This window comes from Miscanthus floridulus, chromosome 7 (genome assembly GCF_019320115.1).
Source record: "Miscanthus floridulus cultivar M001 chromosome 7, ASM1932011v1, whole genome shotgun sequence".
NCBI lineage: Eukaryota > Viridiplantae > Streptophyta > Magnoliopsida > Poales > Poaceae > Miscanthus > Miscanthus floridulus.
Window position 1 is genome coordinate 84,392,267 of NC_089586.1, and position 23,784 is coordinate 84,416,050.

The window sequence follows — 23,784 nt, forward strand, 5'->3', positions numbered from 1 at the left end:
AAGGGCCATAACCCCGATCATCGGGGTCGGGGCACTCTACTGGTCTAGATGGACTCTTCATCGAGCCCCTTGTCGTGGATCCCCATCCCATAGTGGGTGGGATCATACAAGCATCTAGTCGGTCCATATTTTGATGGTTGGTGTCATACCCATTGCCACCGTGGTGCGGTGTTGTCTCATTGGTGCAGCATGGCACAGGGTTGGTGTCTGACCGAATTGAGGTGACTGTTGTCCCCTTGGTCCTTGCGGGGTCAGTGCGGCTTGCTTGCTCTTATCAAAGTAGGCGTGCCTACCTGTGCTCGACCTCCCCCATCCCTTTCGGGGGTCATGACGGGGAGATGTTGTGTATCTTGGGAGTGTCGTGTACTAAGGCGAATAGAACAGGTCGGGGATGACCCCGGCCTTGGTGGCTGGCCTGCTCCGCTTGGCTTTCACTGGGCCTCAGTCGTTCGGGCCTTCATTGGCTTGCTGTATTGTAGGCCGCGTGGCCTGCTAACTAATTGGTGCCTTGGGACACCCCAGGGTCATAACCTCGACATGATACTTCATGCTGCCTTGTGCTCTACAAAATCAATGCCGAGAGGGACCATCCAAACAAATGCGACGTCGATCCACTATGTTGTTTTGTCTCATGCAGTAGTACCACAACTATAGATGGCAAGAAGGTCGGTTCGACACAATATGAGAAGCAAGTTGTGCCATGTTGTGCCCACCCATGGACTCACTCAAAGGCCTAGGCAAGGGACCACGATGATTTAATCGTGTCATGCCGACCCGATGATCCCGTTGGACTCGTGCTAGCTTGGTGAGCACTACCGCCTCATCAAGATTATTTGGAGGTGGAATAGCTAGGCCATCGAAAGCAGAGGATAGATGATGAATCTAGAGGCAATCGACATCAAGGATCTATACATAGTCAGCATCGATGAGCCCTCATCATATCGCATTGTGGGAGTGCCAATGGAAGTGTCAACGAAATATGGTCGGTAGTCTACCTAGGGGTATGCCCAAGGTAGTAGATTATCGGCAGACAGGTGCGCAAGCTGCGAACGAGATGGTGATGCAAGACAGACACGAGGTTTTATCCAGGTTCGGCCGCCGTGAAGGCGTAATACCTACGTCCTGCGTCTGATTGTATTGCTATATGTAAATGAGATCTATGTATTGTGCTAGAACCTCCTAAGTTATAGGGCCCACATGCACCTATCACTGTCCGACGACCTTTGACATTTATGCATATGTTTCCATTAACTTAAAAAGACTGTCGGGTGTCCTCGGGGAACCCCGAATCATCCATGATTTCTGAGCAGGATCACGTTATAGAGTCATTGCAGTATTACAACATTTATTCAAACATTAATACCAGAGTAAAAACAGCGGAAGTCTTATAATAACATAATTTACAAAACAGTAGTTTCAAACCTTGCAACTAGGTTCGATGTTTATTACAAAATGAAATAGTGGAGTGGCATTATAATATAATACAAAACACACAATGAAACTACCCTGCCCAAGGGCCACACATTTACTTCTCATCGTCATCACAAGGTACAACTGTCATGCAGCACGATCCAAAACAGATCTACTCATGAGGCTCACCTGCAACAAGGGTCAACGAACCCTGAGTACAAAAGTACTCAACAAGACTTAACCGAAATAAAACTGATAGAACTCAGGAATGCTGGCTCATGGGATTCAAGGTATGGCTTTAACAATAATCAAAGTTCTTTTGCGTAAAAGCTCTTTAACAAAATTCTTTATATAGAAAACTTCATAAAATCATATACAAAGCTGACACGATCCATGTTGAGATCATGAAACTTCATATCCAACACCTTCACAAGCCTTATTCGAGTTCCAGTTATTAGTACTACGATGATGAACAGAGAAGTGAGTCTCCATAACCGAGGAGCAACGACGATTCAAACCGATTAAACCTAGCTAGGGATTCCAGACCACACGACATATGCAGGTCCCCGACCTACATATATCAACCTACTCTCGGATCCTCTAAAGCAAGAACGGGTCCGCGCCACCCGAGAATACAGTACTCCACCAATCCAGCCCATTGCCACGTGGGTACATGCTATTCCCGCCATCTCTCCACTCCCAGTGTGCGAGTAGCCATTCTCGTAATAGAATCGCCAAATTTAGGCTTACCAGAGTATGTGGTTAGTACTACAAAGTCTCACCGCACACGGTTCAACAACGGACGTGCCTTAATCGACAAAGGCGGAAAGAACCTGCTCACAAGACCTCCATGTCTTGTGGCTCACACACACCGAGTCCGCCCGGTCTAGATTTATTACTCCACATTCCCATATCACATGATAACATAAGTTAATCAAATCCCGTTTAAAGTTCGTAGGTGACAGGTAATCACCTGACTTTCATCGTTCTACGCATAGCTAAGCATAACTAGGCATATACGAATTTAAAATTGGTAATATGGTAATTATGGAATAACAAGGTGGAGAATGTACCAATTTGACTTGTACTTGACTCCTAATCACTTAATGCAGTAAAAAGAAGCAAAAGCGAAAACAATTTGTAAAATACAAGGTAGGGTTGTATGCATCTGGGGCTTGCCTTCGTTGACGGAAAAGTCCGGTTCCTGCGACGTTTCACAAGTATTCGATCCGACCTCAACAGACGGATTAACTTCCTCAACAACTTGATTAATTACCATGTGTTCACCTTCGTTCACTACACGTAGTAACAATGCCATGTTTAACATGATGCGGAATACGAAACATGATGCTCGATGATGGATGCAAAAATTAAGAATTTGAATACAACTTTCCTTCGCGGTACAGTGGCAAGTCAAACTAATCAAACCTTTTTCGCAACACCCAAATCAATTGCCAAGGATCATTATCAACTAATCACCCAAGGACATCACTCAATCAAAAATTCAAACAAAACCTAATTTATTAAAGGTTACAATTTGTTTTTATGAATTAATTATTCAATTCAAAATTATGAAATAAATCAACTTATTCTAATTGAGCTCAAAATTTTTGTAAATGTTCATTACATAATAAGTAAGTGGCAAAACAAATTTCATAATTTTTGGACAATTAACTAAGCCTAGAAAAATCATGGAAATCCCTTTATTAATAAATTGAGTAATTTTTATCACATTCGAAAATTATTGAAAAACATTATTTCATATTTTTCTTAAATACTATACATCATAGAGAAGTCACACAAAAATTTTCATAATTTTTGGAGCTCTAAATAAATCTACACAAAAATAACAAAAACAGACACTATTCATTCAAATCTGAAAATAGAAAAATCCATTTGAACGTTGAGTCACTGACAACCCGACCCCACCTGTCGTCCCTAACCTCGCACGTTTGACCACGACGGCGATGGCGCTGACCGGCGTAAACTCGTCGACGGTGAGTCCAACGGCGACGGCCAAAGTACCAAAATGATCACCAAGACTAGGCGCATCGATTGACGTCCCTATCAGCATTGATTACGGCCCTATACTAGCTCGTCGTCGGCCATGGCGGACGCGGTGGCACGGCAGCGCTACGCCGGTGGCGTGCAACTGGTAGAGCTCAAACAAGGGATCCAGGAAGCACCAGTGGCTCACCCCCAACGCGTTGAAGCAAGGAGCGAGGTCGGAGAAGCAACGGAGAGGCGTGACGACGATCACGGTGATCACGGCGGAGCAAAGATCGTCGGTGAGGAAGAACCGGCGACTGCGGTGGTCAAAATGAGCAACCAACTATGGATTAAGTACCACAGCATCGAAATGAAATGGAATCAACCAAAACCAGGGACAGAGATGCACCGTGGAGCTCTGGCCGCGGCGAATCGTGCTCGGCGGAGGAGTTGTCGGTCGCGAGGAAGAAGACGATGCAACTCGAGTTCCCGACGAAGACAAGCCGAATTGGTGGGTCGGCTAGATGCACAAGGAGTAAGCGAAGCTGGAACTAACTTATCAACGATGGTGGAGCACAACAACGACAGCGCGGGCTCACCGAAGATGAGCAAGGCGACGGGAAAAACAGAGCAAGAAGAAAGGCAAAGACGACGGCGGCTCAGGCTATAAAGGGGGCCAAGAAGCACGAGGAAGCTGCGCTGTGGCCTTCACCACGCCAGCACGACGCCAAAACGGCCACGACCGTGCCTAGAACGCCGAAGAAGAAAACGCCGGCAATGTAGCTTCGGCGGTGGACACTGTTCACAAAAATTACAGTTTTGCCATTCGTCAAATTTCATAAATTACTCCCAAATTTTCATAACAACTCAAAAATCTCCAAAAACAAAAGTTGTTCAAAATCAAAAGTTCTACAACTTTGCTTTAGAAACCTTACCCAAATTCGGCTTACATTTTGAAATGAACTTTTGAATCCAAAGCGGGGATTTTTAAGGAATTTTGCCTTTTTAAATAACTTCAAATTTTACTACACAACTTGAAAAACTCCAAAAACAAACTTTGCTTAACTTGTCAAGCTCTAGACTTTTGCTTTTGGACTCAACCCTAAAATATGCATAGATTTTGAAATGGATTTTCAGGGTAGGATTTAAATACTGAAAATTGGGGTTTTCACGAAAAATTCAAAATCAAACAAACTTTGAACTTGAGTCAAACAATACAATTCAACACATACCACATGAATATAAACTTGTTTTAGTGTATGCATCTCAAAGTTTTTAATATGACCAATTGCCTTGCAATGCATATGATGATATGACAGTTTTAGTATTTAAACACCCGGGGTGTTACAATCCTTCCCCCTAAAAGAAATCTCGCCCCGGGATTCAAAGCCATAGAGTAAGTAATGGAAAAGGAAATGTGTCAGTCCAAAAACATCCAGAACTTGTCCATAAAACAGCTGAGGTTCCTTTACAAAATACAATTTGTAGCAACCGAGCTCAACTAACATTACTCTATTCTATATTGACGCTAGAAACTCTGGAAACTTTTCTAACAAGTAATCTTCTGATTCCCAGGTAGCTTCCTCTTCTGAGTGTTGATTCCATTGTATTTTATAGAACTTGATTGTCCGTCTTCGAGTAACATGATCTTTCTGATCTAACACTCGGATAGGATATTCGGAGTAAGTTAACTTCGGTTCTAGTTCCACTCCTTCAACTTCAACATTCTGTTCAGGCACTCGGAGACACTTTTTCAATTGAGAAATATGGAACACATCATGCACAGCTGCGAGATATTTAGGTAATTTCAATCGATATGCCACTTTTCCATACCTCTCCAAAATTTGATATGGTCCAATGTATCGGGGTGCCAACTTTCCTTTAACACCAAAATGGTTAACTCCCTTCATTGGTGATACTTTCAGATATACAAAATCTCCTTTGTTAAATACCAATGGTCTCCGTCTTCTATCCGCATAACTCTTTTGGCGGGACTGAGCTATTTTCAAATTACTCTGTATTTGCCTAACCTTGTCTTCTATTTCTTTCACAAGGTCAACTCCAAAGAATCTTCTTTCTCTAGGCTCAGACCAACTCAACGATGTTCTGCATCTACGACCATAGAGTGCTTCAAATGGAGCCATTCTAATGCTTTCCTGATAACTATTGTTGTATGAGAACTCGGCCAAAGGTAAGCACTCATCCCACTTATTGGAATAGTTAAGGACACAACACCTTAACATATCTTTAAGTACTTGATTGACTCTTTTAGTCTGTCCATCAGTCTGTGGATGATAAGCTATACTATACAGAAGTTTGGTACCCAATGAAGAATATAATTGTTTCCAAAAGTTGGAGACAAACTGTGTACCCCTATCTGACACAATAGTCTTGGGTACTCCATGGAGACTCACAATTCGCTCTAAATACATCTTGGCATACCGTATAGTGGGATACGTATTCTGGACTGGAAGAAAATGTGCTGATTTGGTTAGTCGATCTACAATAACCCATACTGAATCAAATCCCTTTGATGTCTTGGGTAGACCAACAATAAAATCCATACTTATGTCCTCCCATTTCCAAGATGGAATAGGTAATGGTTGTAATTCACCAGCAGACCTCAAATGTATAGCTTTCACCTTTTGACAAGTATCACACTTTGCTATATATCTAGCAATCTCTATTTTCATTTTAGTCCACTAGAATCTTTGCTTCAAGTCATGGTACATCTTGTTGCTTCCCAGATGGATAGATAACCTAGTAGCATGTGCCTCTTCTAGAATTGACTGCCGCAACTCAGGAACCTTTGGTACCACCAGGCGATCCTTGAACCATAACATATCTTCATCATCTATGCTGAAGCATTCTGCTTTTCCATTCTTGACTCTTTCCTTGATATGGGCTATACCCTTGTTTTCCTTCTGAGCAACAATAACTTGATCTTAAATAGTGGCTTCAACAATTATGTTGGTCAAACTACCTTGTTGAATTACTTCTACATTCAACTTCTCCATTTCTTGACATAGCGTCAAACCCATTGTTCTCACTGCTAGACAATTGCAATAACTTTTGCGACTGAGGGCATCTGCAACCACATTTGCTTTACCCGAGTGATAATGTACTTCCAAATCATAATCCTTAATCAGTTCTAACCATCTTCTTTGTCGCATGTTCAATTCTGACTGAGTAAAGATATACTTTAAGCTCTTGTGGTCTGTATACATATGGCATGTATTACCAAGCAGGTAATGCCGCCAAATCTTTAGAGCATGAACCACAGCTGCTAACTCCAGATCATGAGTCGGATAGTGTTCTTCATGTCGCTTAAGTTGCCTAGACGCATAGGCAATGACTCAGCCTTCTTGCATCAACACACATCCAATACCAATACCTGAAGCATCACAATACACATCAAACAGCTTCTCAATATCAGGTTGGGCTAATACTGGTGCAGTAGTCAACAGTCTTTTCAAGGTCTGGAAAGCCTCTTCATAATCAGATGACTAGACAAACTTAACTTGGTTCTTCAACAATTCAGTTATGGACTTTGATATTTTAGAGAAATCTAGAATAAACCGACGGTAATACTCTGCCAATCCTAGAAAACTCTGAACTTGATGAACTGTGGTTGGCGGTTTCCAATCAAGCACATCCTTCACTTTGCCAGGATCAACTGCAACTCCTTCGGCTGACAAGACATGTCCAAGAAATTGCACTTCCTTAAGCCAAAAATCACACTTGCTGAACTTGGCATATAGTTGATGTTCTCTCAAGCGGGTCAGAACAATCCTAAGATGTTCCGCATGTTCTTTCTTATTCTTGGAATATACTAAAATGTCATCAATAAACACCACTACAAACTTGTCTAGCTCAGGCATGAATACTGAGTTCATCAGATACATGAAATGAGCGGGAGCATTTGTTAAACCAAAAGACATTACCAAGTATTTATATAATCCATATCTTGTGGTAAATGCCATTTTGGGAATATCTTCAGGCTTTATCTTAATTTGATGATACCCTGATCTCAAATCTATCTTGGAGAAAACTTTGGCTCTGGCCAATTGATCAAAAAGCAAATCTATCCGAGGTAAGGGATACTTATTCTTGATGGTCACTTCATTCAACGGACGATAGTCAACACATAACCTTAGGGTCTCATCTTTCTTTTTCACAAATATTGCCGGACATCCCCAAGGTGAGGAACTAGGTTGGATAAACCCCTTCTCAATCAATTCATGTAACTGAGTCTTCAACTCGGCCAATTCCTTAGGTGGCATCCTATAAGCTCTCTGAGAAATCGGAGCTGTTCCAGGTTGCAACTCTATGTTAAACTGGACATCCCTATTAGGTGGTAGACCGGGTAGATTTTCTGGAAACACATCCGGAAATTCACACACTACCAGAATATCTCTAATCTCTTTGACAGCAGTTGCACAAACCTTGCCCACTGATCTTCTTAGGGTTGGAAGTTGGATGAGAAGTTGAGAATTACTATCAGGCAAACTTACTCTTAATGTCCTATTCAAAGCATCTATAACAGCCTTATGCTGATACATCCAATTCATTCCTAGGATTACATCTATATCCTGATCCTTAAGGATAATCATGGTAGTGAGAAAAATATGCCCACCCAGGTTTATGGGTACCTGGTATACCATTTCCTTAGTACATAGACGTCCCTCGGGCGACTGTATAAAGAAACTTTCCTTCATTGCCCCAATTGAAATTTCATACTTCACAACAAATGTTCTATTGATGAATGAATGCGATGCGCCAGAATCAAAAAGTATAACTGCAGGATGATTGGCAACAGGAAACATACCCATCATCACTGGCTCCCCTTCCGGAATTTCTCCAGCTTGAATATAGAACACCCATCCTGTCTTTCTCTCATCTTTGCCCTTCTGAGCATTCTGATTGGGGTTCTTGTTTGGTACCTGACCCTGTGGTTGATTGGCAGGGGCCTTCTGATAATTTTGATTAACATGCCTAGGATATAGACATTCCCTGGAGAAATGACCAGTCCTTCCATAATTGTAACATGGATAGTTGTGACCCTAGGACGTTGGAGCATTGCCACCAGGAGCATTGGTTGACTGTGAGTTCGGATAGGTTATAGCAGGACGGACATTTGACTGTTGCCCGGTTTGAGACTGTGGCAGACGGTAAGGAGGACGATTATGATGTACTGGATGATAAATCACCCTCTACCTCTTCTGATTTCCCCCAAAAGATCCAGACGGCATACTCTTTTTCTTTTTAAGCTCCTTATGCTGCCGATACTTTGACTCTGAAGCAATTGCAATATTTATGGCCTCATGGTAAGTGACATTAGTGCAAGTTGTCATCATTGTTTGCAGCTTGGTATTCAAACCTCTCATAAACCACCTCTTCTTCTTGGCATCAGTATTGATATGTTCTGATGCATATTGTGACAGGTGATTAAATCTTCCCACATACTATATCATGGTTTGATCTCCATGCTTCAAAGTAAGGAATTCATCTAACTTCATTGCCATCACTCCTTCAGGGATATAATGGGCTCTGAAGGCAGTACGGAACTCAGCCCAAGTTATTGGAATGCCAGCTGGTTGCATAGCCACTAAGTTTGCCCACCAAGCACTCGCTGCACCTCTTAGTTGCTGGGCGGCAAATGCAGGTTTCTGATATTCCATGCATGGAATAAGGTCAAATTTCTGCTCCATGGTTCGAAGCCAGTCATCAGCCTCCAATGGTTCATCTGCCTTGGTGAACACTGGTGGTCTTGTGTCTGTAAAATCAACATATGTAGCCTCCTGTCTGTTATGGTGACGACCACGGTTTCCTTGCATCTGATTTTGATTACTTAGGGCGATCTCATGAAGCAAATGGGAATTTTCAGCCGTCACATTGACAAGTGCGGTTATAGCATTAGCTAGATTTGTTGGAACTGGTGGCGGATCTAGAATACCATCCTCATCTTGCGAAGTTCCAGGAACATACGAACCCCGCGTACGACGCATCTGCTCATAACAAACCAAACTTTATTCACAAGCCTTTATTGAATTGCACAAAAGCTTACTCCAGACACATTACATAGGGTTTACTAATATAAACACCAGAACCTGTAGTACTAAAACAAAGATGCATAGCTTAACTATAACTAACTATTATACAACTCTACTCTTTTCCATGATTATTTCAAACTTCAGGCTCGGTATCCATTCTGGAATTATTACCGCCTTCATCATCACTTTCATTGATCATTACTAATTCTTCAGGATCTTCTTCTTCTTCCTCTTCCAATTCATTATCATCGGCAAGGATGACACCAGGGTCCATGGCATTAGCTTGGGGCTCATGATTGGGATTTAGCATATTACTAAGCCTATGAACTTCATCATGTAGATAAGTATTATGTTCTTCTAAATCTTCTACATAGAATTCTAGCTCATGAGTTCTAGCTCTAGCTACATTTTCCCTATGCCAAGCCTCATTTCGTCCCTCCACTGTACGAACTAACATGCTTTCATAGTTCCTGTGTGCGGTAGTGAGACGCCTCAATTGATCCTGTAATTCTCCTACCTGTATAGCATCCAAAGCCCTATCTCTAGTAGCTTGTGCTAACTCTGCAGAAATCCTCTGTATCTCTGCTTGGGGATCAAGCCTAGAACTACTACTGCTAGCACCATCGTTTCTAGGGGCAAGTTGGTGACGAGGAACTCCTTTGGGTCCAGTGAACTTATGGGGCGTCATCTTGGCACGAGCCATACTGTAGGAAGCCAATTTAATCCAAGTAAGACCATTTGATCAAAGTCTAAAGAGCAGCTATAATGGATTACATTACTCAAACCAGTCTCACTACTCAACTCCAGACTAAGAGGTGAAGGAAGTAACGAGTGAATTAATAATGATGCATGAATCATTCTTACGAACCAAAAACATCAAAGTTTATAATACACATAAACAACATTTATTTTTATATAGGGCATAGTAATATTACTACTCCACCACACAAAACCTTTTTAATCAAATACGGAATAGGGAGAAAGAAATAAGATAAGTCAGAAGCAATTTGAACCAAATTATCAAGTTAAATTTAGTCATCCCAAATCAATTTGAAGTTTTTGTAAAACAATACAACAAAAACCTTGCAACGATCGCTCTAATACCATTCTGTGGCAGAACCTCCTAAGTTATAGGGCCCACATGCACCTGTCACTGTCCGACGACCTTTGACATTTATGCATATGTTTCCATTAACTTAAAAAGACTGTCGGGTGTCCTTAGGGAACCCCGAATCATCCACGATTTCCAAGTAGGATCACGTTACAGAGTCATTGCAGTATTACAACATTTATTCAAACATTAATACCAGAGTAAAAACAGCGGAAGTCTTATAATAACATAATTTACAAAATAGTAGTTTCAAACCTCGCAACTAGGTTCGATGTTTATTACAAAACGAAATAGTGGAGTGGCATTATAATATAATACAAAACACACAATGAAACTGCCTTGCCCAAGGGCCACACATTTAGTTCTCATCGTCATCACAAGGTACAACTGTCATGCAGCACGATCCAAAACAGATCTGCTCATGAGGCTCACCTGCAACAAGGGCCTCCATGTCTTGTGGCTCACACACACCGAGTCCGCCCGGTCTAGATTTATTACTCCACATTCCCATATCACATGATAACATAAGTTAATCAAATCCCGTTTAAAGTTCGCAGGTGACAGGTAATCACCTGACTTTCATCGTTCTACGCATAGCTAAGCATAACTAGGCATATACGAATTTAAAACTGGTAATATGGTAATTATGGAATAACAAGGTGGGGAATGCACCAATTTGACTTGTACTTGACTCCTAATCACTTAATGCAGTAAAAAGAAGCAAAAGCGAAAACAATTTGTAAAATACAAGGTAGGGTTGTATGCATCCGGGGCTTGCCTTCGTTGACGGAAAAGTCCGGTTCCTGCGACGTTTCACAAGTATTCGATCCGACCTCAACAGACGGATTAACTTCCACAACAACTTGATTAATTACCACGTGTTCACCTTTGTTCACTACACGTAGTAACAATGCCATGTTTAACATGATGCGGAATACGAAACATGATGCTCGATGATGGATGCAAAAATTAAGAATTTGAATACAACTTTCATTCGCGGTACAGTGGTAAGTCAAACTAATCAAACCTTTTTCGCAACACCCAAATCAATTGCCAAGGATCATTATCAACTTATCACCCAAGGACATCACTCAATCAAAAATTCAAACAAAACCTAATTCATTAAAGGTTACAATTTGTTTTTATGAATTAATTATTCAATTCAAAATTATGAAATAAATCAACTTATTCTAATTGAGCTCAAAAATTTTGTAAATGTTCATTACATAATAAGTAAGTGGCAAAACAAATTTCATAATTTTTGGACAATTAACTAAGCCTAGAAAAATCATGGAAATCCCTTTATTAATAAATTGAGTAATTTTTATCACATTCAAAAATTTCTGAAAAACATTATTTCATATTTTTCTTAAATACAACACATCACAGAGAAGTCACACAAAAATTTCATAATTTTTGGAGCTCTAAATAAATCTACACAAAAATAAAAAAAACAGACACTATTCATTCAAATCTAAAAATAGAAAAATCCTTTTGAACGTTGAGTCACTGACAACCTGACCCCACCTGTCATCCCTAACCTCGCGCGTTTGACCACGACAGCGACGGCGCTGACCGGCGTAAACTCATCGACGGTGAGTCCAACGGCGATGGCCAAAGTACCAAAATGATCACCAAGACTAGGTGCATCGATTGACGTCCCTATCAACATTGATTACGGCCCTATACTAGCTCGTCGTCGGCCATGGCGGACGCGGTGGCACGGCAGTGCTACGCCGGTGGCGTGCAACCGGTAGAGCTCAAACAAGGGATCCAGGAAGCACCAGTGGCTCACCCCGAACGCGTTGAAGCAAGGAGCGAGGTCGGAGAAGCAACGGAGAGGCGTGACGACGATCACGGTGATCAGGCGGAGCAAAGATCATCGGTGAGGAAGAACCGGCGACTGCGGTGGTCAAAATGAGCAACCAACTATGGATTAAGTACCACAGCATCGAAACGAAATGGAATCAACCAAAACCAGGGACGGAGATGCACCGTGGAGCTCTGGCCGTGGCGAATCGTGCTCGGCGGAGGAGTTGCCGGCCGCGAGGAAGAAGACGATGCAACTCGAGTTCCCGACGAAGACAAGCCAAATTGGTGGGTCGGCTGGATGCGCAAGGAGTAAGCAAAGCTGGAACTAACTTATCAGCAACGGTGGAGCACAACAACGACGGCGCAGGCTCGCCGGAGATGAGCAAGGCGACGGGAAAAACAGAGCAAGAAGAAAGGCAAAGACGACGGCGGCTCAGGCTATAAAGGGGGCCAAGAAGCTCGAGGAAGCTGCGCTGTGGCCTTCACCGTGCCAGCGCGACGCCAAAACGGCCACGACCGCGCCTGGAACGCCGAAGAAGAAAACGCCGGCAATGTAGCTTCGGCGGTGGACACTGTTCACAAAAATTACAGTTTTGCCATTCGCCAAATTTCACAAATTACTCCCAAATTTTCATAACAACTCAAAAATCTCCAAAAACAAAAGTTGTTCAAAATCAAAAGTTCTACAACTTTTCTTTAGAAACCTTACCCAAATTCGGCCTACATTTTGAAATGAACTTTTGAATCCAAAGCGGGGATTTTTAAGGAATTTTGCCTTTTTAAATAACTTCAAATTTTACTACACAACTTGAAAAACTCCAAAAACAAACTTTACTTAACTTGTCAAGCTCTACACTTTTGCTTTTGGACTCAACCCCAAAATATGCATAGATTTTGAAATGGATTTTCAGGGTAGGATTTAAATGCTGAAAATCGGGGTTTTCACGAAAAATTCAAAATCAAACAAACTTTAAACTTGGGTCAAACAATATAATTCAACACATACCACATGAATATAAACTTGTTTTAGTGTATGCATCTCAAAGTTTTTAATATGACCAATTGCCTTGCAATGCATATGATGATATGACAGTTTTAGTATTTAAACACCCGGGGTGTTACATGTATCTAGATGGATCGTCTATGTATCTTGTCCGCTAGGGGACCCCTACCTCTCCTTATATAGTCTGGAGGAGCAGGGTTTCAAGGTAAGCATCCTATTTGGTATTATACAATGTCTTGCGGTGCACGCCGAGCAACGCCGTGCACGCCTTGATCTTGTGGGCCGAGCCACCTCTGATGGTGCGGCCCATGTCTTGTCTAGAGGATACCGGGGGCCATACCCCCATAGCTAGTCCACGAGCCTAACAGTAGGTGACGTAGTCGCATGGTGCCAGGGTCAGAAAGTAGAAGACCAGCCGAGCAGGCAGCCAGTCCCCGGGCGTAGCCTCGAGATGAGAACAAGCACATTCACCGTAAGGTGAAGTGTGCCCACTTAGTCCCCGAGCCTGCTGGAAGATGAAGAATGAATCTTGTAGCAGGGTCAAAGAAAAAGAAGTCTGAAAGCTTGTCCACGTCGTCTGACATGCCTGTATCAAGACCCCAGACGTGCTGCCCAAGATCAGCACCCTGATCTAAATAGCATGGAGCAGCTTGATAGCACATCGACAAGACGTAGCACGATCCAACCACCAAGGAAGGACCGAGGAGCCCCCGGCGTCGCTGGCGATGACCGAGCACCGAGGAGCGAGGAGTCCCCGGCATCGCTAGCGATGATCGAGCACCGAGGAGTCTCTGGCGTAGGTGGCGATGTCCGAGCACCGAGGAGTCCCTGGAGAAACTGGCGAGGTCAGAGCACCGAGGAGGGAGGAGTCCCCGGCGTCGCTGGCGACGACCGAGCACCGAGGAGCGAGGAGTCCCCGACATCGCTGGCGATCACCGAGCACCAAGGAGCGAAGAGTCCCCGGCGTCGCTGGCGATGATCGAGCACCGAGGAGCGTGGAGTCCCCGGCGTCGCTAGCGATGTCCGAGCACCGAGGAACGAGGAGTCCCCGGCGTCGCTGGCGATGACCGAGCACCGAGGAGCGTGGAGTCCCCGGTGTCGCTGGCGATGTTCGAGCACCGAGGTACGAGGAGTCCCCGGCGTCGCTGGCGATGTTCGAGCACCGAGGAGTGAGGAGTCCCCGGTGTCACTGGCGATGACCGAGCACCGAGGAGCGAGGAGTCCCCGGTGTCGCTGGCGATGACCGAGCATCGAGGAGCGTGGAGTCCCCGGCGTCGCTGGCGAGGACCGAGCACCGAGGAGCGAGGAGTCCCCGGCGTCGCTGGCGACGACCAAGCACTGAGGAGCGAGGAGTCCCCGGCGTCGCTGGCGACGACCGAGCACCGAGGAGCGAGGAGTCCTCGGCATCGCTGGCGATGACCGAGCATCGAGGAGCGAGGAGTCCCCGGCGTCGCTGGCAAAGTCCGAGCACCGAGGAGCGAGGAGTCCTCGGCATCGCTGGCGATGACCGAGCACCGAGGAGCATGGAGTCCCCGGCGTCGCTGGCGATGTCCGAGCATCGAGGAGCGAGGAGTCCCTGGTGTCGCTGGCGATGACCGAGCACCGAGGAGCGAGGAGTCCCCGGCGTCGCTGGTGAAGTCCGAGCACCGAGGAGCGAGGAGTCCCCGGCGTCGCTGGCGATGACCGAGCACCGAGGAGCGTGGAGTCCCCGGCGTCGCTGGCGATGACCGAGCACTGAGGAGTCCCCGGCGTAGGCAGCGATGTCCGAGCACTGAGGAGTCCCTAGCGTAGGCGGCGATGTCCGAGCACCGAGGAGTCCTCGGCGTAGGTGGTGATGTCCGAGCACCGAGGAGTCCCTAGCGTAGGCGGCGATGTCCGAGCACCGAGGAGTCCTCGGCGTAGGCGGCGAGGTCCGAGCACCGACGTAGCTGACGATGTCCGTGCGGTGAAGTGTGCTCACTTAAGTGGGCACACTTAGTCCTCGAGCACGAAGAATCCGAGCTCTAAGGAGTAACCGGCATAGCTGGCGATGAAGCACGAGCGACAAACAGTCCAATCAACTAGTCGGCAACGGAGTCCATGAACCGAGCGGTCCGACCAGTTGATTAGAGGGGAAGCCCTAGCACCAGGTGATTCGATCACCTGGATGATGATCCTGCCATGCAAACATGTAGAACGGGTAGTACATGACGCACAAATAAATAAACTCCAGAGAAAAATCAGCAATGATGATGAAACGGCGTATGCAGTTCGGCGATCAGTTGGTGTGAAAATATATTTATGTTTAATATAAACCGCCCGAACAGTTAGTGTGTAGCTAAGTCTCCAGCCCTAGCTAGCCCATAGTCCATAACGTCGAGCATGGAGCCCGTGCACGTGTAGGATGAACAGGCGTGACCAAGGAGCCGCTGTCGATCACCCATAACGCAGAGGGCAGACGCTCGTGCACGTGTAGAGAGGAGCCAGAGACAGGGCCGTCTCTAGAGGCGTCCGAGCATCAACGTGACTATTCGAGGGTTCACCTTAGACTTAGTTGTATGTCATCTTTAAGATGGTATACATGAAAGAAAAACGTTTGGAGAGCAAACATAGAGAAAACAGCTCGGAGAAACATTATGGTGATATACGAAGATTGGAGAATATTTAGAAAAATATTAAAGCGTCACTTAGCTTTAGATAGAACGTCGGGTCGGCAGCGTATGGAATTATCTAGTCGGCGTTGACGAAGTTGCCTGGCGCCCGAGCTTTCCCAACTGTCATCATGGCGGCAGTCGCGGTTGTCACGGTGCCGTTCTTCGCGGCGATCATCATTGCGACGCGGCAGGTGGTCGGAGTAAGTAGTCCGGGCGACGTCGTCCTTATATTAGTGATCGGCCTTAGGAGATTCGGGGAGATCATTGATAGGTCGGAGAAACGATGCTGTATGGCGGAGTAGATGGTGCGTGGCCAAAGCATGCTTGATGCGTGCGTTGTCTTTCTTGTTCTATTTCGCCAACTGCCGGTGGTTCGTCATTATTGACGACATTGATCAAGTCTCCTCGCCTTGGTGGGAAGGATGGGAATCATGGGAACCCCGGGGAGTGGTCTGGGATATCCAGATCGTATCCAACTTCTTCATTGTCACGATGCTGAAGCTCAGTGTGGACGGAGCCATTAGATGCGATGCTGGACGGGGAGCTTGAGCTGCCCTCTTGAACTGTGTGGACCGATCCTTCTTGATACTCCTCAATCCGCACCATGTTGATGAAGTTGCGTGGCTTTGGCCGAGGTCGATGTATAAAACACAGATCCAAGCAGTGTTGTATATTGTACGCGTAGTTGGAAGCAGTGTTTCGCAGGCCGTAGGGCTGAGCCTGGTAATTCTCCATCAAGGCTTCGCACTCGGAGAGCCGGAGACCCATTGCGGGGGCTGGTCGGCGACAAACGGAGCGCCCTTTAGGAGTAGACGTGACCACGAGATCCGTACCGAGTCGTGCAGGACGACTGGCCTGAGCTGGTCAGGTAGATCTATTATGGGTAGTGGTTACCTGCTCGGTAGGTTGATTTTGAATCAAATCTATCAGAGCTAGGGTTTCAGCAAGCTTGGTGCCGACCTGATCGATGGAGTCGAGCAGGTCGGTGTTGTCGATCTGCCTCCCTTTGTAGCGAGGAAGCGAACGACGGGTTGTCGGTGTGGCTGAAGACGATGCTGGTGTGGCCGGAGCCAGATCCAATGTGGTCGGAGCCGTAGCTGATGCTGGTGAAGCAGTGGTCGACGCAGATTGGATCTGCGCCTCCTCCGTGGTCATGGCGATGAAGTTGTCGGAGCCAGTGGTCCAGGTGATCTGGTCGATGGTGAACGTGAGGCCGTTCGGCGTAGCCATGGAACCGGGGATGATGACCATCTTGTTCGTCTGGGGAGCAGTACGCACACCCCCTACCTAGCGTGCCACTGTCGATGAAATATGGTCGGCAGTATACCTAGGGGTATGCCCAAGGTAGTAGATTATCGGCAGACAGGTGCGCAAGCTGCGAACGAGATGGTGACGCAAGACAGACACGAGGTTTTATCCAGGTTCGGCCGCCGTGAAGGCGTAATACCTACGTCCTGCGTCTGATTGTATTGCTGTATGTAAATGAGATCTATGTATCTAGATGGATCGTCTATGTATCTTGTCCGCTAGGGGACCCCTGCCTCTCCTTATATAGTCTGAAGGAGCAGGGTTACAAGGTAAGCATCCTATTTGGTACTATATAATGTCTTGCGGTGCACGCCGAGCAGCGTCGTGCATGCCTTGATCTTGTGGGCCGAGCCACCTCTGATGGTGCGGCCCATGTCTTGTCTTGAGGATATCGGGGGGCCATACCCCCATAGGAAGGGGCATGGAGCGATGGAGGAGAGAGAAGGGACAAGACCAGCGATGCTTAGAATGGGTGTGCGGAGGAGATGGGGACTAGCAAGGGAACGAAAAGTGAGTGGTGTAGCTATGAAGGGAGAAGGAAGGTTGGCGAGAATCCAGAGTGATTAGAAGTAGAGGTTTGAGCGGGGGTGGATCGAAGGGTTGGCTAGGGTTCACCGCTGGCCAGGAAACTTTTTATTTGGAGTGGGGTTGCGGGCCTAGAGATGGTAACAGGTATATACGCGTCAGGTAGTGCCATCCCACACCCATATCCACGTCACAAAATTATACCCTCTAAAATACATGTTTCCACACACATGGTAAATGAATTTATCCATACCCGTACACGCATGGTTATAAATACTCAACCCGCTACAAACAGAAAAACTTGAATATATTATATTATTAAAATCCTATATCCTAAATTATTCGTGAATAGATATCAACAATTATAATATAGTAACAAAAAGTTCACTAACTAATTGTATAATAGTCATAGATATATTGGATATATATATATATATATATATATATATATATATATACATATATATATATACATACATATATATACATACATATATATATATATACATACATATATATATATATACATATATATATACATACATATATATATATATATATATATATATATATATATATATATATATATATATATATATATATATGTGTGTGTGTGTGTGTGTGGACATGTATTGCTAAAATGGGTAAAATTGCCTCGGGTACACTAAGTTTGGGTAGTATGTTTCCGTCCCTGTATGACATTACCCGTTTACCCAGAGGGTAGAGATTTTTATTTAATAGCATACTCGCGGATGAAGATATCTTCTAATACCTGCCTTTTTATCATATAAAACTCGATGGGTAGTCAGGTTTCGAATACCCATCGCCATCCTGTACGGACCTACTAGACCGCCTCATAAATTGGTCGTTCTTTGTGTTGCCTAGAGTGGCCCAACAGTGTCCCAAACATGGCACACCTCACGAGCTAGACCAGCACAGGCATGTTTTAGAGTGTGCCTGTCTTGGTCGGGCCAAAATATCAAGCCATTTACCAGCCTAGGCCTCATGCCTTTTGGTCATACATGCTCAATCTACACCCTCTAATATACTCCCTGCTCTGCCTGAAAGAATCAATTTCTGAAACAAAAATTTGACCACAAATAAAGTCGATTCCGGGAGGATGATGGTCCACCATCCTGTTTAATACTCCTCGTATTCTCGTCCTATTTAATGCTGCATCCCCTCCTGTTGGCCAATTTTGCTGCAGCTGGCTGGATAAGTAGTAAATAGCTTTATTCTACTGCACTATTTCAGCAGTACTTTTTAGTAAATCAACAATATTTTTCTCTCACAGAATTTCAGCATAAGCCCAATTTGAGTGAAACGAACAGGGCCATTAATGTGACCAGCGCGTAACCCAAACACCGATTAGTGTGCAATTTCATGGTGAAACACAAATTAATCAAGGGTAATATGGTCATTTGATAGCTATACTAATCTGTCCGAAACTTGATAGGAATCTATAGCCTGTTCGGTTGGCTGGTTCGTATCGTTGCTGGTTCGTGAAAAGTACTGCTGCTGGTTTGTGTGAGAGAAAAATATTGTTCCGGTTAAAAATTTATGATCGTTTACGACACACCACAGCCAAACGAACAGACTGCTAATTATTCAGGAACAGAGGGAGTATAAGCAGTGAAATGATTTGCCCAAACGATCATGGGTGATTGGTTGGGAGTCGAGATGGCCTCACCAATTAGTAGGTATGCCGTAAGTTCACCGATAAACTAGGCGACGTCCATTGTCATCGAATAAGTCAACAAACTGTTCAAAGAATAATTTCTTATTACGAAGCTTTTAATCAATAAGTGAATAGCAGATGATATATTTAACTTTGGACCAGAGAGTAGGAATGAAAACGGATCGGATACGGACGGATATCATCAATATTACATTTATTTTCATATTTTTGTCCGGATTTGGATTCGAATACGGATAATATCAACTATGTCGGATAGGATACGATTGGATATGAGTATTCAGATACGGATACGGATACGGATACGGTATCGGATGTTGGATATCCGGACTCGGATACGGACAGATCTCAACTCCTCTAAACGGATTCGGTTTCAAATACGGTCGGAAAATATCCGTACCGTTTTCATCCCTACCAGAGAGAGAAGTCATAAATGGAACAACACGCATTCATCATGGTTTAGAGGAATTCTGGAAAGCTAAGACCTTCAGAATCCAGAATTCCATGGATTCCAAATTTGCAACTCCATGGATTCCAAATTTGCAATCCAGTCAAAATTCCATGCATTTACTATGGTTCAGAGGACCGGGGAGGTTTTCCTCAGGTAGACGATCTTTGGCCCGTGGATGCACCAAACCGCTGGCCAGCTCACAGGTTTAGGGTCAAGGTCAGTCAACGATAGCATATTTGGAAAATGAAACCCGGCCTGCAGAAATTTCAGGCAAGTTGCTATATTTAGATAGCTACCAAACTATAGAAAGAAGGACGCTCAGTGACCAGATTGCCATTCATGAAATCAGCAATGGCCGCTGCAACCATCATGTTGGCCTTGTCGCTGACAGCCCTTGCAGCAGCAGGATCCTCCTCCGCTTCTCCAAGTCCTGATCCGAGTCTGACTCCATCACGATCCACCAACGGCAGCACCACCGACCTCGACGCACTGCTGGCTTTCAGAGCCCAGCTCTCGGATCCTCTCGGCATCCTCGCCAGCAGCTGGACAAGCAACGTCTCCTTCTGTCGCTTGGGCCGGCGTCTCATGCAGCCACCGCCGGCAGCGCGTCACGGCTCTATCGTTGCCGGATGTGCCCCTCAAAGGAGAGCTCACGGCTCATCTCGGTAACCTTTCTTTCCTCTCCGTTCTCGACCTCACAAACACCAGCCTCGTCGGCCCCATTCCTGCCAATCTTGGTAGGCTACGCCGGCTACGGTGGCTCCTCCTCGGCGAAAACCGCCTATCCGGTGCCATTCCACCCACCATAGGAAACCTCACAAAGCTTGAGTTTCTTAACCTAGGTAAGAACCACCTCTCAGACGAGATCCCGCCCCAGTTGCTGAAGAATCTGGGAAGCCTTTTGAGGATAGCTCTGCATATGAACGAGTTGAGTGGCCAGATACCGCCACATCTGTTCAATAACACGCCTTCGCTGTGGTTCATCAACCTTGGAAACAACAGCCTGTCAGGTCCCATACCACATGGTGTGGCCTCCCTTCCCATGCTTGAGTACTTGAACCTGCGTGGCAATCACCTCTCTGGCACGATACCCTCAGCCACCTATAATATGTCGAGGCTGCAAGGCTTGGTACTCTCGCATAACAATCTGACAGGGCAAATTCCGCGCAATGCAACCTTCAACCTTCCGATGCTGCGCACGTTTTCCCTGGGTTGGAATAACATTGCAGGCCCGATTCCAGTGGGGCTTGCAGCATGCCAATACCTAGAAACTCTCTCCATCCCCTCGAATTATTTTGTAGATGCTGTGCCAACATGGTTGGCTCAGCTGCCATTTCTCATTGAACTTTACATGGGTGGAAATTACCTTGTTGGATCTATCCCGGCTGTTCTTGGCAATCTCACAAGCCTGATTTCACTAGATTTCTCTTACTGCAACCTGACTGGTGAAATCCCCATGGAAATAGGCTTTATGCAAAATCTCTCATATCTACATCTCACGCAAAATCAGCTAACAGGTGTAATTCCAAGTTCTCTTGGGAATTTATCCGAACTGTCATTCCTAGATTTGCAAATGAACCAATTGTCTGGCTCAGTACCAGCAACATTGGGCATCCCAGCTCTGAACTGGCTTGATCTATCAGTGAATAACTTAGATGGAAACCTTGACTTCTTGTCCTCCCTTTGGAATTGTCAACAACTTTCGATCATTGCCTTAGATTCTAATTCTTTCACCGGGGTTCTCCCTGACCAAGTTGGGAACCTGTCTGCACAATTACTTATATTTTCTGCGAGTGAAAATAAGCTAACAGGTGGGCTGCCATCATCATTTTCAAATGTAACCAGTCTTGAACAGCTACAACTTCCTAGCAACCTGCTCACAGGGGCGATCCCAGAATCTCTCACCATGATGCGAAGTCTCGCAAGGTTAGATGTGTCTACCAATGACATTTCAGGCCCCATCCCGACACAAATTGGTATGCTCAGGAGCTTACAGTTATTGCATCTCCAAGGAAACAAATTATTTGGCTCTATACCAGATAGCATTGGCAATCTGAGTGAACTAGAAAGCATAATCTTGTCCCATAATCAATTGGACTCAATGATACCCGGAAGCTTATTCCTGCTTGGTAAACTTATCCAGCTAAATCTTTCTCATAACTCCTTTGCTGGTGGAGTACCCAATGATCTTAGTGGGTTAAAACAAGTTGATACAATTGACTTGTCTTCTAACTTTTTTCTTGGAAGTATCCCAGAATCATTTGGTCAAATTAGGATGCTCACCTACCTAAATCTATCACACAACTCATTCGGCGACTCAATACCTTACTCATTTCAAGAGCTTACTAGCTTAGCAACATTGGACCTCTCCTCCAACAACCTCTCGGGTACCATTCCCAAATTTCTTGCAAACTTCACATACTTGACAACCTTGAATCTCTCCTTCAATAGGCTAGAAGGCAAGATACCAGATGGAGGAGTCTTCTCAAACATCGCATTGCAGTCTTTGATAGGAAATTCTGCATTATGTGGTGCTCCACGTCTAGGATTTTTGCCATGTCTTCAGAAGTCTCATTCAAATAGTAGACACTTCCTAAAATTTCTCCTTGCAGCCATCGCCGTTGCATCTGGCTCTACTCTTATTTGCATTTTCCTAATGATCAGAAGAAAATGTAAAAACAAGACAGAGGCTTCAAGTCACACTCCAGGTGACATCAATGTCATGAATCATACTATAGTCACCTACCATGAGCTCGTTCGTGCCACTGATAATTTTAGCAACGATAACCTATTGGGTAGTGGGAGCTTTGGAAAAGTTTTCAAGGGCCAACTGAGCACCGGCTCGATGGTTGCGATAAAAGTTCTTGACATGAACCTGGAAGTGGCAATTAGAAGCTTCGATGCTGAATGCCGTGTACTTCGCATGACTCGGCACCGAAACTTGATAAAGGTACTGAACACCTGCTCCAACATGGAGTTCAGAGCTTTGGTGCTCCAGTACATGCCCAATGGCAGTTTAGACATGCTCCTGCACTCTTAATGGAGAGGTCATTTAGGGTTCCTCAAGAGGCTGGATATCATGCTAGATGTATCGACGGCAATGGAGTATCTGCACCATGAGCATTACGATGTTATCCTACACTGTGACTTGAAGCCAAGCAATGTGCTATTTGATGAGGAAATGATGGCGCATGTAGCAGACTTCGGCATCGCAAAGTTGCTACTGGGTGATGACAATTCAAAGATCACGGCAAGCATGCCTGGAACACTTGGGTATATGGCACACCAGGTACTGAATGATATAACTTGTATACTGTTGTTATATTAGTTTTGGTAAACCCATTGACTGGAATAAATCATTGATTAATTGTGGTTGATCAATGCGTGCTTAAAAGTTTGTTTCTGAATTTCATGATCAGAGTACGGATCACATGGAAAGGCATCGCGCAAGAGCGACGTGTTTAGCTTCGGAATCATGCTCCTTGAAGTATTCACTGGGAAGCGACCCACAGATCCTATGTTTGCTGGAGATTTGAGCATCAGGCAGTGGGTCCATCAAGCATTTCCAGCGAAGCTTGTTCATGTTCTGGACGACAAGTTACTGCTAGATGTGTCTTCTATCTGTGGCCTGAATCAACTTCTTTTGCAAATATTTGAGGTGGGTTTGCTTTGCTCAAGTGACTCACCTGACCGGAGGATTTCAATGATGGACGTGGTGGTGACACTGAAGAAGATAAAAAAAGACTCTGAAAAATCGACAGTAGCGGCAGCGCAGCAATGTGGTACCCAATGA

General features: G+C 44.9%; 1 pseudogene; it reads left to right on the forward strand.

The window, feature by feature from the left end:
• The first annotated feature begins 20,342 nt into the window (after positions 1-20,342).
• Positions 20,343-23,784, forward strand: LOC136465774 (probable LRR receptor-like serine/threonine-protein kinase At3g47570; annotated as a pseudogene).